Raw genomic sequence first — 13,969 nt, 5'->3', positions numbered from 1 at the left:
CACCGACGGCGATACAGATAATATGGCGACATTCCAGCCTTCAAAGTTACCCTCCAGACATTATTACAGTACTGACGGTAACCTGCATGTTCATTGCTTTCTTCCATGAAAAATAAAGATTTTACATCTTAAGGGAGGCTTCAGATTCACAGCGGTGAAGGGGTAGGACATTTGAAGCCTGCGACCTTAAGCACTCAATCGCGGAGACCCCCGCTTAAGATATCCCCGCACGGGATTCATTTGTTTGTTAGTTTGGGTTTTATGCCGTTTTACAACGGTATTTCGGTTTTGCTTACAGTTAGTATAACCAGTGTTCCTGGATGTTTACCACTCTGCAAGCAACTGCCAACTTCCCACATTAATCAGAGGTGAAGGACAATTGATTTAAAAGGGATAATAGATAAGAGTAGATTTCTCTCGGAAGCACAGAGCACCACAAACACAGCCAAAGAGACACGCATTTGTAAAGTAGGCCCACAACAAAAAGAAGCTGTAACGGAAAAAGTATTATATTATTGCTTAAAAAATCCAACAAGTACATTTAATTTTATGCAAAAAATAGAAAAAGTGGAGGAAGGGGTAGGGGGTAGAAAGGTGGTGGAGGGGAGTGGGGGGGGGGGGGGGGGGGGGGGGGGGGGGGGGAGTAGAATAAGGATGAATATTCAAAAGGGAATGCTACGTTCCTTAATCACAGTTACCCTACCAACGTAAACCACAGCAGTGCAGACACTCACGTACAAAAGACACACACACACACACACACATAACTAACTCACATAGATAAACAAAACAGACAAGAAAGATATAACAAAACTGTAGGGCACTGTCCAAGACACCCAGACGCACCAGCACACGACGCACACACATAAGCAGAAAAAAACAACAATCGGGCACCGCCTATGTATTCCGGCAGCCAAAATTAAGATAGACATAAAAGGAGAGGGGATGCCAAAACAAGGAACGCAAATGTAAGGGGAAAGGATGGGAGAGGGCGATAGGGGGAGCGAGGAGAAAGAGGAAAGAAACGCTAACAACAAACAAGACAAGATGAAATACAAGACAGACAGAAAACAATTTGAAAATAGGGGCACCGCCTTGGAACGGGCAGCAACGTATATAAAGGAAACTGTGGGTTTAAACGGGTTTAGGGCATGCCAACTTCGCACTCCCTCTATTTTCAACAAGTAAGACAACATAATGTAAATAAAATCTTTCCCCGCTGAGAAAGGCTCTAGCATTAGTGAAAAATATTAGATTATATTAAGTAAAACTTGAAATTATGGTAAATCTAAGGTGGTATAATTACACCAATGTATTCTATAATTTGTCTGAAGTCAGAGTACCAAGAGCCTAACTTTAAGCGCACGACAAGACAAAATTCCACTGCCTCCGTCCGTTTTTGTAGGAATTAGGAGAAAAGCATCATGAAGTCTTACACTTTATCAGTGATCGCACAGCGTCTTTAATCAAATCGTCACGGAGAACATACCGGTACGCCTCGCCTCAGGGTCGAATTCATGATTCCGCGATCCGTTCCGTAGATCCCTATACTGGTATGCTGTACACTTTCTTATGTTAGGTTTAGTGTCACTTGACAAATAGCAACCTTTGATCTTTACATTGTGGAAGAAGATCAAAAGTGCTCTCCTGACTATATTTCATTAGGGGCGGACACCTGGGTATAACAATCTACCTCTCATTAGCCAGCTTGATGACTTTCACACATGATGAATTCTACACCTCGAGCAAGGTTTCAAATCGACATCGAATCGGGGTGGGGAGTTGGAGGGCGTGGGGGTGGGGGAAGGGTGCGCGAAGTGAATCGAAGTCAGTGACTTTTAACCACTCGGCAACGGAGGCCCGTGCCGTCGGATAATATTATTGTCATTAAGTTGAATTTTATAATGGAAAGAAGCCATCGAATAAGTTTGGGATTTGAGCATGTTCACGAGATAATTCTAACATCATATAAATATTAAGAAAAGTAATATCACTGTGCACATTTAACACGGCATTTATAGAACCACAAACCGAAAACGGAAAAATCAGAACTTGTGTATTAATTGCTGTTATGGAATTGGGAGGAGATGGGAGGGGCATTTATATAGTAGTTGACCTGGTACGCACATGTCTAAAATAATGCAAAAGTGTCTTCATGTAATATAAAGCTGGAATGTTAACCTGTATATGCATCAGTAAACACTTCGTCCCAGATTGTGACTCTGGGGACTTCCTTGACATTTTCGTTCTAGATGATAATTACTCCTTTCAACCCGACAAGTCGTAACTTGAAACCGACCTACTTGTTCAAACTTTAGCACCAAAATAGAGGTCACAAGATACAAAAATACTAAATATTAAATAACATGAGATCAGATAACATAGTTGTTCACTTACCACCAAATGACAATAAACGAGTCATAGACAGGATTTATATCAAACTGCAACGGAACTTCAATAAATATGTATAGAAAAAACATGCGTAACTGTGAATTCGTAAAAAGTAATACTCTTGAAAGATACAAAGGGTCCAGAGCATTTTTGTATTTCGATAGTGCATAATTTACCTCGATAGTGCATTATTTATTTCGAAAGTGTATTATATATCTCGTTATTGTTTTCTCGAAAATGCATTATTCATCTCGAGAGTGCATTATTTATCTCGATAGTGCATTATTTTACTCGATAGCGAATTATTTTTCCCGATGGTGCATTATTTATTTCATTATTTTTCCTGATATTGCATTTTTTTTATCTCGACAGCGCATTATTTTTCTCACTATGGATTATTTATTACGATGATGTATGATTATTCTCACTATTTTCCCGATAGTGCAATATTTATCTCACTATTTATCCTAATCGTGCACTATTTATCTTATTGTTTTTACTGATAGTACATTATTTTTCAAGATAGTTCTATATGTGTCTTGATATTGACTTGCAAAGTCTGTTGAGATCAAATAATCTATAATAATGTTAATTTCTTTCTTCGTGCTGACACTGATATTTTCTCAGAAAACCATTTTCTCTCTAGACTCATCTCAGAGTCAGAGAAAAGAGATATTGTAAATTTTTCAAGAAAGTGCTATTAAAGAGGATTTTATGGTAGAGGTATTTGTTTTGAATGACTCTAACGACTGATACAAGTCTAGTCTTGATAGTGCATTATTTTTCTCGATGGTGGATTATTTTCCCGTTAGTGCATTATTTATTTCGATAGTGCATTATTTGTATCGATTATCTTTTTCGAATACGAAGTTACGGGTGATTTCTCTTAGCTCAACTCATTTCGGTTTTTCGTATTGTTTCATTAATAAAAACAATCAGAAAAACAAAAGGAATTCTTATGTTAGAGACTGAATCATACAATCACTATCTATCGAATTTGAACTTGGAAAATTCACCCGGGATCGGTTTATTCGTAACATATAGGTCGGTCACGAAATAATCATTTTCGGTGTTATATCTTTATGATATGACGTTTGTGAAGTCAGGTTTGTGCAGCCCTAAGATTTCTATTAAATAACATATTTATCAAAGGCAATAAAGCTTATATACAAGTAACTGGTATCTCGCTGGGGACTAACTGCGCCCCAATCATTACCGATTTATTCTTATACTGTTATGAACGAGATTTCATGCTCAGTTTATCCTTTTATGTTTTATTTAATATAATCTGGTATTTGTTCACTAATGTTAGGGCCTTTGTCAGCGGGGAGTGATTTTATTTACAGTCTCTTTTCTAACGTGTTGAAAATAGGGTTAGTGCGAGGTTGGCATGCCCTAAACGCGTTTAAACCCCCAGTTTCCTCTATAGGTTACTGCCCGTTCCAGGGCGGTGCCCCTTTTTTCAACTTGTTTTCTGTCCGTCTCGTATCTTGTGTTGTGTAGGCTGTCTTGTTTTTATTTGCGTTTCTTTCCGCTTTCCCCTCACTACCACTTTTTATCCCCATCGCCCAATCAAATCCCTTTCCCTTGCATTTACGCGTCTTTGTATTTGCTTCCTCTCTCCTTTACCATGAGTAAGTTATCGTGCCCAACATAGTTTTGTCCGCCGTGCGCCCTTAGGCGGTGCCCGACTGTTTTTCTACTTATTTGATGAGTATATGTATCTACGCGTGTTTTTCATGGTCGGTGTCCCACAGTGATATTTTTTCTTGTTTGTCTGTTTCTTTATCTGTGTTTGTTAGATGTAAGTGTGTGTTCGGCTTTTGTACGTGCGTGTCTGCGACGCTGTAGGAATACTGCGTTTAAGGAATGCGGCTTTCCCTGTTTAATATTCACCATTGCTCCACATTCCCTCAATATCCGACCCCTTTATCTACATCTTACCACCCAAACCCCATTTTCTGTATTTTGCATATTTTTAGAATGTAATTTTTGTTGGATATTTGAAGCAACCCGTCTACAATATTTTTTCATTACAGCGTTGTTTTTTTTGTTGTGGACCTACTTTGTGATGCATGGCTCTATGGCTGTGTATTGGGTGCTCTGTGGTTCCGGAACCTTTTTTCTTTGATATTGGACTAAGTTGATCGTGATCGGGTCATTGAAGTATGTGCAAGGGAGGTTATCTCATGACAGAGTAATAAATATCAAAACAGCGAAACAACTGAAAAGAGCGAGTCCGCACACGACCTTTTATATATTTTGGACATAAATATTGAAGTAAGTTACGTTGAAGCGAGTTCGACCCTGGGGGTGGCGTATATGACAATATATGTAAATAAAATAAGGAGTAGTTAAAAAGAATCATCAATTACTACAGAAGAACAATGTCTGTTAAACGATATAAGAAACAAAATAAAAATCTTAAATAGTCAAATACAAGATCAAGATAAACAAATAAATGACATTGAAAAGGAGAATAAGCAATTAAAAGATATCCGCATTTATGCAAATGAAAATATAGAAAACTTGAAAGATCAGTTCGACGAATTAGAACAATACAGCAGACGCCGAATTCTCCGATTCCACAATGTACCAATAAATACAATGGAGAATGGAACACCAGCAAATATAAACACTGACTCCATCATTGTGAAAATTTGCAATGATAAACTGAAAGTGGTCCCACCAATCACAGAAAGAAATATAGACAGATCTCATGTGATGGTTAAACTCAAGGAAGGAAAAGCCCATTATATGCAAATTTGATTCCTGGAACACCGAAAATAGGGTCGTCAGGCAAATAGCAAGCTTTAAACAGCACAGATCTGACTCATACAATTCTTTGTAACTGAGGACCTGACTAAGAAGAGGCAGACCATAGTCCAGCAATTCTGCATGTTGAAAAAGTCTGGAAAAATTCATTCTTTCTGGTCAAATGATGGTAGACTCTTTTACAAATGTTACAAATAGCGGTGGGATCCACCAGTAATTGTGTACAACTATTTTTTCACAGATATATTACAAACAGTTTGCCTGGAAAACCAAACCCAAAATCAGAGATGGAAGCTGATGCAGAAGAATGGCACCACCGTGCCTCTTTGGTGGCTTCACCTCGTGGATTTTTAGATTTCCAGACAGCGATCATAAAAGATCTGGCTGACCAAACAGGGTACAGACAGGATGTCCTTAAAGCTGTTCCAATTCTTGAAAAGTGGTTTGAACACCGAGAAGAAGGAATTGCAGATTACAGAGATCATTGTTTTTGCTCTATATATACTGGAAATCAGGCGCCCAAGCAAACCACTTTCTTAAAGGCATTTGACGACAGTCCCAAAACCTTCCTTAAAAACAAGTGATCTAAAGCAGTAATAATATACATGGCGTTTGTACGTCTATTATGTTAAAGGTTTAACACACACGTACGTACGCATATATAGAATAACTGTATGGAATAATTATCTTTTATTTCAAATATATTTGTATACCATCTGATATAGACCTGTCATATAGTCCGTTATGTATTCTGTTTTTATGATTTCTGACAATACACCGTATTATTTGATAATTGGTAAATCTTGACTGTAAAGGAGTACAATCTAAGATTCCACACCGCTGTTGCATGCGCTAAGAGTGTGTTTAACTGGATACTATTTTGAATTGAATTTCTAATTTTCTAGGAAGTTACAGTTAAAAAATCTATAAGTAGATCCTCTGGAAATGCAGAACGCAAGCAAAGAATTTATATGGTGTACAGCATTTCACAAATTTCTTTTGTAAAGAAAAACTTGTAAAATACCAGTTCAGCAGGAGTCGACAGCCGGGGACCAGAAAAGAAAACAGAATTGTTGACATTAGGTTAAAGGCTCGTGTAGTATCGTATTTCATTGAGATATCAAAATTTAGATTTTGCACAAACAAGAACTTAGACCGCCATTTTATGTGAGAACTAGAACTTACTCAACTGTCAATCTTCTCAGTAAACTAACCTTGAAAAGTTTGTCCCATTTGGAAAAGTAAACTAAAATAGTAAAAACATAGAAATTTAGACATTTATTGTTTTCTTCCGTCTGATTAAACAAATAGATGTGTTGTCATATTGCTGATAATTTTGGTTAATTTCTGATTTTGGTATAGGATAACACACAATTTATTCTTTTCAGTAAATTCAGGAGGAAAATCAACTTTTAAAAATTAGCAAAAGTTTTCTGTCTTTATCGATATAAAGATAACAATTTATGCCAAATTTTAATACTTGTTTGTACAATATAATTTCAACTACTATAAAACGAAACAAATAAATTCTTATTATTATAATAACTTATTTGTGCTGTTACGTATGCATGTGTCCTACCCCTGTTGAATTTCGTTTAGAATGCTAGGTTCTATATTGATACATGAAAACAAGACAAACTTCCATTGAATGTAATACATTCATCAGAACTTATCCAGTATTAAAACCTAAAGCATCATGCCCTTAGTTAGTCTTTCAGTGAATAATACCGACCAGGCTTAATGTCTTTTACCTCTTATTAAAGCAATAGCAGAAAATCATACCGGGAGCAAAAATAAGACACATATTGCTAGTGTTCGGTCTGAAAAGATGTGCTAAGTTGGTTAAAGCGAATATATGTAATGAAATTTGAGATACCAATTCTCTAAGAATATTCTGACGTCCTCCATTGTGCTCTGTTTCTTGAAGCGCACGACTTCATGCATTGGTTCTAATTTTGCGAAGAAGAACAGCATTGTTACTCCTAAAGGTCCTGCACCTATACAGCATATTCTTCGAGTCATATTGCTCTTCTACGTTTATACAATTAACTCTGCATGAGTAATACCTTTATATTTTTTGTTGAGTTTAACGTCGCACCGCCACAATTGTAAGTTATATGGGGGCTTTCCATCTTTGTTGGTGGATGAAGTCCACATGTGCTCTCTCCGTACATTATTTTATCATTGACCTTCAGTTGGATGGCTTACTCACATGGCGATGCAACGCCCCGAGTTAAGCTCGAAGCCATATCAAAACTATATGAGCGATCTGGAGTAAAGCGACCTTAACCACTCGGCCAGTTATACATTTAAAGAATCAGTTTATCAAAAACCTGTAAACATGATCAAACAAATATTGAATAACAGTGACGTGCAACACTAAACAATTTACTAGGAGTGATATAGTTTTGCGATTCACACGTCAAAAGGACAAAGTTCACTACTTTTCTGATATAATTTAAGTTTCCTTTATATAGGTACAGACCGTTCTAAGGCGCTCCCTTCTTTTGGCATCCCCTACCCTTTACTTTGAGAAAGTTTTCGTGCTCACCTTAATTTTTGCTGCCAGAATCCTAAGGCGGTGCCCGATTGTTGTTTTTTCCAGCTTATATGTGTGCGTTTATGTACTTGTGCGTCTGTGTGTCTTGGGCGGCGCCCTATAGTGTTGTTATTTCTTACTTGTCTGTTTATCTATGTTAGTTAGTTGTGTGTGGATGTGAATGTTTGTCTTTGGTACATGAATGTCTGCGCTACTGTGGTTTACGTTATAGTGTAACTGTTATGAAGGAACGTAGCATTCCCTTTGTATATTTATCCTTGTTCTACTTTCCTCTTCAACCCCCACCCACCCCCTTTTACCACTTACCCCTTCCTCCCCCTCTATCTATATTTTGCATAAAATTAAAATATACTTGTTGGATTTTTAAAGCAACACGTCTGTAATATTTTTCCCTACAACTTTTTGTTGTTGGCCTACTTTGCAAAATTCGTGGCTCTGAGGCTGTGTTTGTGGTGCTCTGTGCTTCCGAGAAATCTACCCTTACCTATTATCTTCTGAAAATAAATTGTTTGCTTCAAATATAAAACACAGGGTAGTAAGGTCGGCAATATTGGTTTTTCGCTGACCGAGTTGTATCTATCATGAAGGTTTACAGGTTATTGTCCCTTATTGCTGAAAAAATAATTAATTCTTATGTAAAATGGGATACAAATCTTACAATTTATATATATTCCCGATTTAAAAAACGTTATTTTACGGAGAAAAAAAATATAACGTAACGTTTCGCTGCAGATGATAAAACAAAATCATAATACGTATATTTGTAACATCATGACGTACTTCCTGTTAACGCACGTGAATTTCCCGTGCTTTGTTAGAAAACGCCACTGCAAGAAAAAAGTGCTATGACATAGTCATTGGTGATTCTAATTTTACTATTATTTGTTCAATATGACATGCAACAAACAGACTCTCATTACCGCCTTAACAGTCATCCTCGAGCAGCTAGATATTCCCATCTTATATTTTAGTCTGGCACCCTGAATATAGTGTCACAGTTTTTCCTTTTTTTCAATGAAAGAAATATTAAACCAAAATTAATTTCTCTCAAATGTGTTTATCGTTTGAATGTGTAAAGAATACATTATTAGGACCTGTTTGAACCTAAATATTTCAAATCAGAAAAAATCTAAATTAGCCGCGCCATGAGAAAACCAACATAGTGGCTTTGCGACCAGCATGGATCCAGACCAGCCTGCGCATCCACGCAATCTGGTCGGGATCCATGCTGTTCGCTTTCAAAGCCTATTGTTATTAGAGAAACCGTTAGCGAACAGCATGGATGCGCAGGCTGGTCTGGATCCATGCTGGTCGCAAAGCCACTATGTTGGTTTTCTCATGGCGTGGCTCAAATGTAGCAATACATTTCAAAGCGCAAACACATTCCTTCAAATCAACCACCTTCCACAGACCGTGTTATTATGTACTTTTAGCATAAAAGAATTTTTCTTTATCAAATGAACTAAATCTTACCCTATGTATCGTATTTAAAGAGTTTTTTAACGTAAATAGATTATATACTCGGCAAATTTGCATATTTTATGCAACGTTATAGAAAATGCATGAAAAGAGGCAAACTTTCCCCTCACATAATTCTTTCATCTGATCGCTTTTATGTAATTAAATCCATATTATAATTATAGACAGTCCTTTGTGAATAATATCGAACTTTATTATATACCTATAAAGTTTTGTAAACAAATCAGCTTGTATTTCACAATTAAATATGAACCGGCAAATTTCCGAAATTTTGTGTATGTTCGCGAATAAACAATGGTACACCGCATCTAGGTTGCAGTATATAGAAGCATGAAGCGATAACATATGATTACAAGCAATGCAGGTTATTAGAGAAAAGAAAATTAAATTTAGAGAGAAGCAATATATGATATTTGATTAGTTTCTGATGTATGTTAATTCACAAATTTTATGTTTAAAATTGTGGACTGAACTGATCATTTTCATTCTTTAGTCCAGTTTTGTTTACGTGTAGAGATACATGTATTTTGACATGTTTGATATTTCCTTTATATTTGTTATTTTTGACAGCATCAGTGTTAAACGTATTCAAAGTTGGCTATTTGTGAATGCCTTGCGTACTTTTAATGTCATAATGCCATAATGTGTGAAAAGTCAACTGCTCAATATTAATTTTGTAAAAAAAGTAAAGAAAAAAAGTTAGCAAAGTCGTGAACATTTGTATGGACACATAGTGTACTTTTATTCAATTCAATACCTATTTTTCTTATAACCACTGATATTCGCATTTGTACCACGTGATCGTCACATACATGTCCGCACTGAATACATACTAACGATAAAAGCCGTTGACTGGTAAAGTATCCGTATGAAATTCAACGTCAATAAACGCTTGACACGGTGTTTCTATATACGTCTTGTACAAACTTGCCATTTTTATTCAGAAACATACGCATAGTATTAAGATCAAAATGTTTTGGTACAATACGCGATATGTTTTGACGAATACCATTCGAAGAAACATATTAGACTCGCCTATCGTCTTTTGAATATGTTTCCTTTTTCAAATGAATATACGTCATTTGCGAATGAGTCCAACATGTTTCTTCGAATGGGTATTTATCCAAATAAAGCGCCAGATTGCAATAACCGAAATGCGCCACGCGTTTGAACAAACCGTGAGGTGTTCGTATAGCTACACACCACCGAACAAGAACTCATACCTTGGCGGCGGCTATTGCAATATGGTTTAAAGACTTGCTCCAGTCCTACATTTTAACCTTATATTGTCACTGAAAAAGCATAAAAATCCTGACTATGAAAAGTGACGACTGGCAAAATAGAGTCTATTTTATGTAAAATTCTATATAAAATACCCGTGGTTTTGCGTACTGAAGTGAGCGCGTGGCCGTTAACTGTTACTATTGTATATACATAATAGAATTTGAATAGCCGCAGAGCAGGGCTTTAAGCTCAGCAAATGGCTATAATAATTATGATTTCTAAAATAAGTCTAAACAACTTGTCAAGATTTTCACCTGAACGTGCATAGCTGCCATAAGGTAACTGACAGAGTTCTTACGGTGTTACCGCCAACAGTAGAAAGTTGAATAATAATATTATCATTAATCAGGCGGTTTCATATTGGCCTAGTTATTTGTCCTCGGGCAGTCGTATTGGCCCGAGGCCGTAGGCTTTGGGCTAATACAACAACCCTTGGACAAATAACAAGGCCAGTATGAAATTGATTGATTGATAACACTATAATATAATATGTAATATATAATTATTAATATTCATCACCTGATAGAAAAAATACATCTACTTGTTTACTTTTAGTAGTAAAATGTACATCTATCTGTTTACCTTTCCAAAATTGGAGTGAAAAGAAGTTTGAATATTTTTATTTACTGACATTTAGAAAGAAAAAAGAACCAAAAGAGGTTATATATTTGCGGAATTCCGCGCTGAATATTGATTTTCTAGAAATAGTTTGTACATTGACACAAATTGCACAAATCGCTGCATACTTGCATCTTGTACAACCTGACACATCTTTATGTTTTCATCTGAGTTAACATTTCACTCGCTTATAAATTGCTCATGAGCTTCAATATACATCTGTCGACTGTTTTCAGGTTTTAAACAGCAAAATAAGTTTAAACACATTTTAAGAAGTTATACATATGATGATATAATTGAATTTTACATTTGCGTGATGTTCGCTACTGTCAAAAATGCCCTTAACGTTAGATGCATATACAAAAGGTTTTGGCATTATTATGTTGGCCTTCGTGTACCTTTTACTGATGAGCTTAACTCACACCTTAATGTCTTTCACTGGCAGTTAACATACCCATCAACACTGTCATCAAAATTTTTCATGAAAGGCGTTTGTTTCTCTGCCAGTTTACCACTGTATATATTTTCTATACATGCATCTCTGTACTTGGCTATCCCACGAGTTTCTTTTCTAATTCTTATCCATTCCGTGAACATTGGTCTTAATTTCTGGACGTCTATGTTATATCCCCCGACTTCCGCAAGATGTCCAATAAGATCCAGATCTCTGTTAAAAACATCAGCTTCGCTAGTGACAGCACTGAAGTATCCGTGCCAGACATCGGATTCTTCTTCCATTTCATTCTGTGAAACTGGCTCGTCTTTGAATTGTTTCATGATAAACCTGAAATGAGAAAGTTATCAAGTTCATATCTAAAATCGAATACTTTCCATTTTGATTTTTTTAAATTGTTTATCTCAGCACTTGGTATTGGACATTAAAATTGATCTCTGCATGGTCTACGACTTCGACTTTTCGCATTTGTTTTACAGCCATATGTTGTACTATTATATTTTAGTATCTAAACATTGCCTACAAAATTGATGCCTTTGTATGCTATATTAGAATATTTCCTGTCCCAATAGACTTAAAACTTAGGTATTCCAGGAATAATTTACTTTAAAATGTATATTATGTATCACAAAACGGTATATATAAACAGAAAAAGGTTTTAAAACAATAATGCAGCAACTAATAAGCACAGACATTACTCAAGATTGTAGAATTTAACACAATATTCTCACGGTGATGTAAATCAACCGACTAACATTGCTGTTTAAAACATATGAGCCGTGCCATGAGAAAACCAAGATAGTGCGTTTGCGATCAGCATGGATCCAGACCAGCCTGCGCATCCGCGCAGTCTGGTCAGGATCCATGCTGTTCGCTAATGATTTCTCTAATTGCAATCGGCTTTAAAAGCGAATAGTATGGATCCTGACCAGACTGCGCGGATGCGCAGGCTGGTTTAGATCCATGTTGGTCGCAAAGCCACTACGTTGGTTTTCTCAGGGCACGGCTCATATAATAGCACAAAACGATAATACAGATCCTGAAGTTACACAGAAAGTTATACCAGGTACTGGGCTCAGTTCCAAAATTCAAGTATTCAAGTATATAAAAGTATATATGTTCATACGTCAAATTGTACGTACTTTACCGTCCAGTTTGCAATAACTTCGAACTTATGAAATGTGCTGGCCTGTTCCTGTGCCCCTACATAGAACAATCTATTATTTCCTGCTTTGAAATACAGTGCAGCTTTGTACAGCCCTTTTGGGTAAAGATGTGTTTCTTCACTTATACGGAACCGTCCTTCGAGAAAAGGGAAGTAGTTTTTGTAGCCTGTTGTTAATATGACGGCATCAATATCTGCATATGACTGGTCTTTGAAATAAACTCTATGGGAGTCGAACCGTTCCACCATTGGTCGCTCTTCAAGATCAACTGGCAAGATACACGTGTCGCTCTTTGGAATATTCTTGTACGATAACAGAACTCGCTTTGCTTTATATTTCAGCAACTGGAGGGCTATATCCTCCCCAGAATACCCAGCTCCGATGAGTAGAACTCTTGACCGGAAAATTCTCGTGCATCACGGAAATCATGTGCGTGAAGTATGCGGCCCTGGAAATTGTCAATGCCGTTAAGTTCTGGTATATATGGCGTGCTAAATATTCCACTTGCAACAATAACATGAGAAAATATTTCTTCCCTTGTTTCACCTATTTCTAGATTGTTCACTGTGACCGCAAACTCGTCTTTTTCGTCATCAAACTTCACAAATCTTACAACTGTGTTGAACTGGATATATTGTTTTAGATCTTTGTAAGCCCCTCTTGTCCAGCGACCATAAAGATAAATACTTGCATTGTGAAAATTACATACATGTAAAATTTCAGATAAATACGAAATCATAAATTGAATAATTAGTATTTTCAATATGGTCTTTCATACAATCATAACAAGAACTATTATTCCTTTGTTTGACATGAGGGCCTCCGTGGTCGAGTGGTTAAGGTCGCTGACTTCAAATCACTTGCCCCTCATCGATGTGGGTTCGAGCCTCACTCGGGGCGTTGAATTCTTCATGTGAGGAAGCCATCCAGCTGGCTTACGGAAGGTCGGTGGTTCTATCCAGGTGCCCGCTCGTGATAAGATAATGCACGGAGGGGCACCTGGGGTCTTCCTCCACCAGCAAAGCTGGAAAGTCGCCATATGACCTATCATGTGTCGGTGCGACATTAAATCCAACCAAAAAAAAAAAAATTATTTGACGTATTGCAGTATGTCAGTATTTAAGTGTCGTCTCTAGCCATGGTTCATTGTATTTCTCTAGTAAGTCATTCTGTCATGGTTGTGGAAGGGGTACATAGAATAAAGGTAAGAAAATAGCATCCAATTTTCGTAAAAAGTAAATG

General features: G+C 36.8%; 1 pseudogene; it reads right to left on the bottom strand.

Annotated features, from left to right (window-relative positions):
* Positions 1–11,542: 11,542 nt before the first annotated feature.
* On the bottom strand, positions 11,543–13,747 carry LOC123553162 (uncharacterized; annotated as a pseudogene).
* Positions 13,748–13,969: the final 222 nt, after the last annotated feature.

Source organism: Mercenaria mercenaria, chromosome 4 (genome assembly GCF_021730395.1).
Source record: "Mercenaria mercenaria strain notata chromosome 4, MADL_Memer_1, whole genome shotgun sequence".
In the NCBI taxonomy this organism is placed as follows: Eukaryota; Metazoa; Mollusca; class Bivalvia; order Venerida; family Veneridae; genus Mercenaria; species Mercenaria mercenaria.
This window is presented reverse-complemented; position numbering and strand designations above follow the sequence as displayed.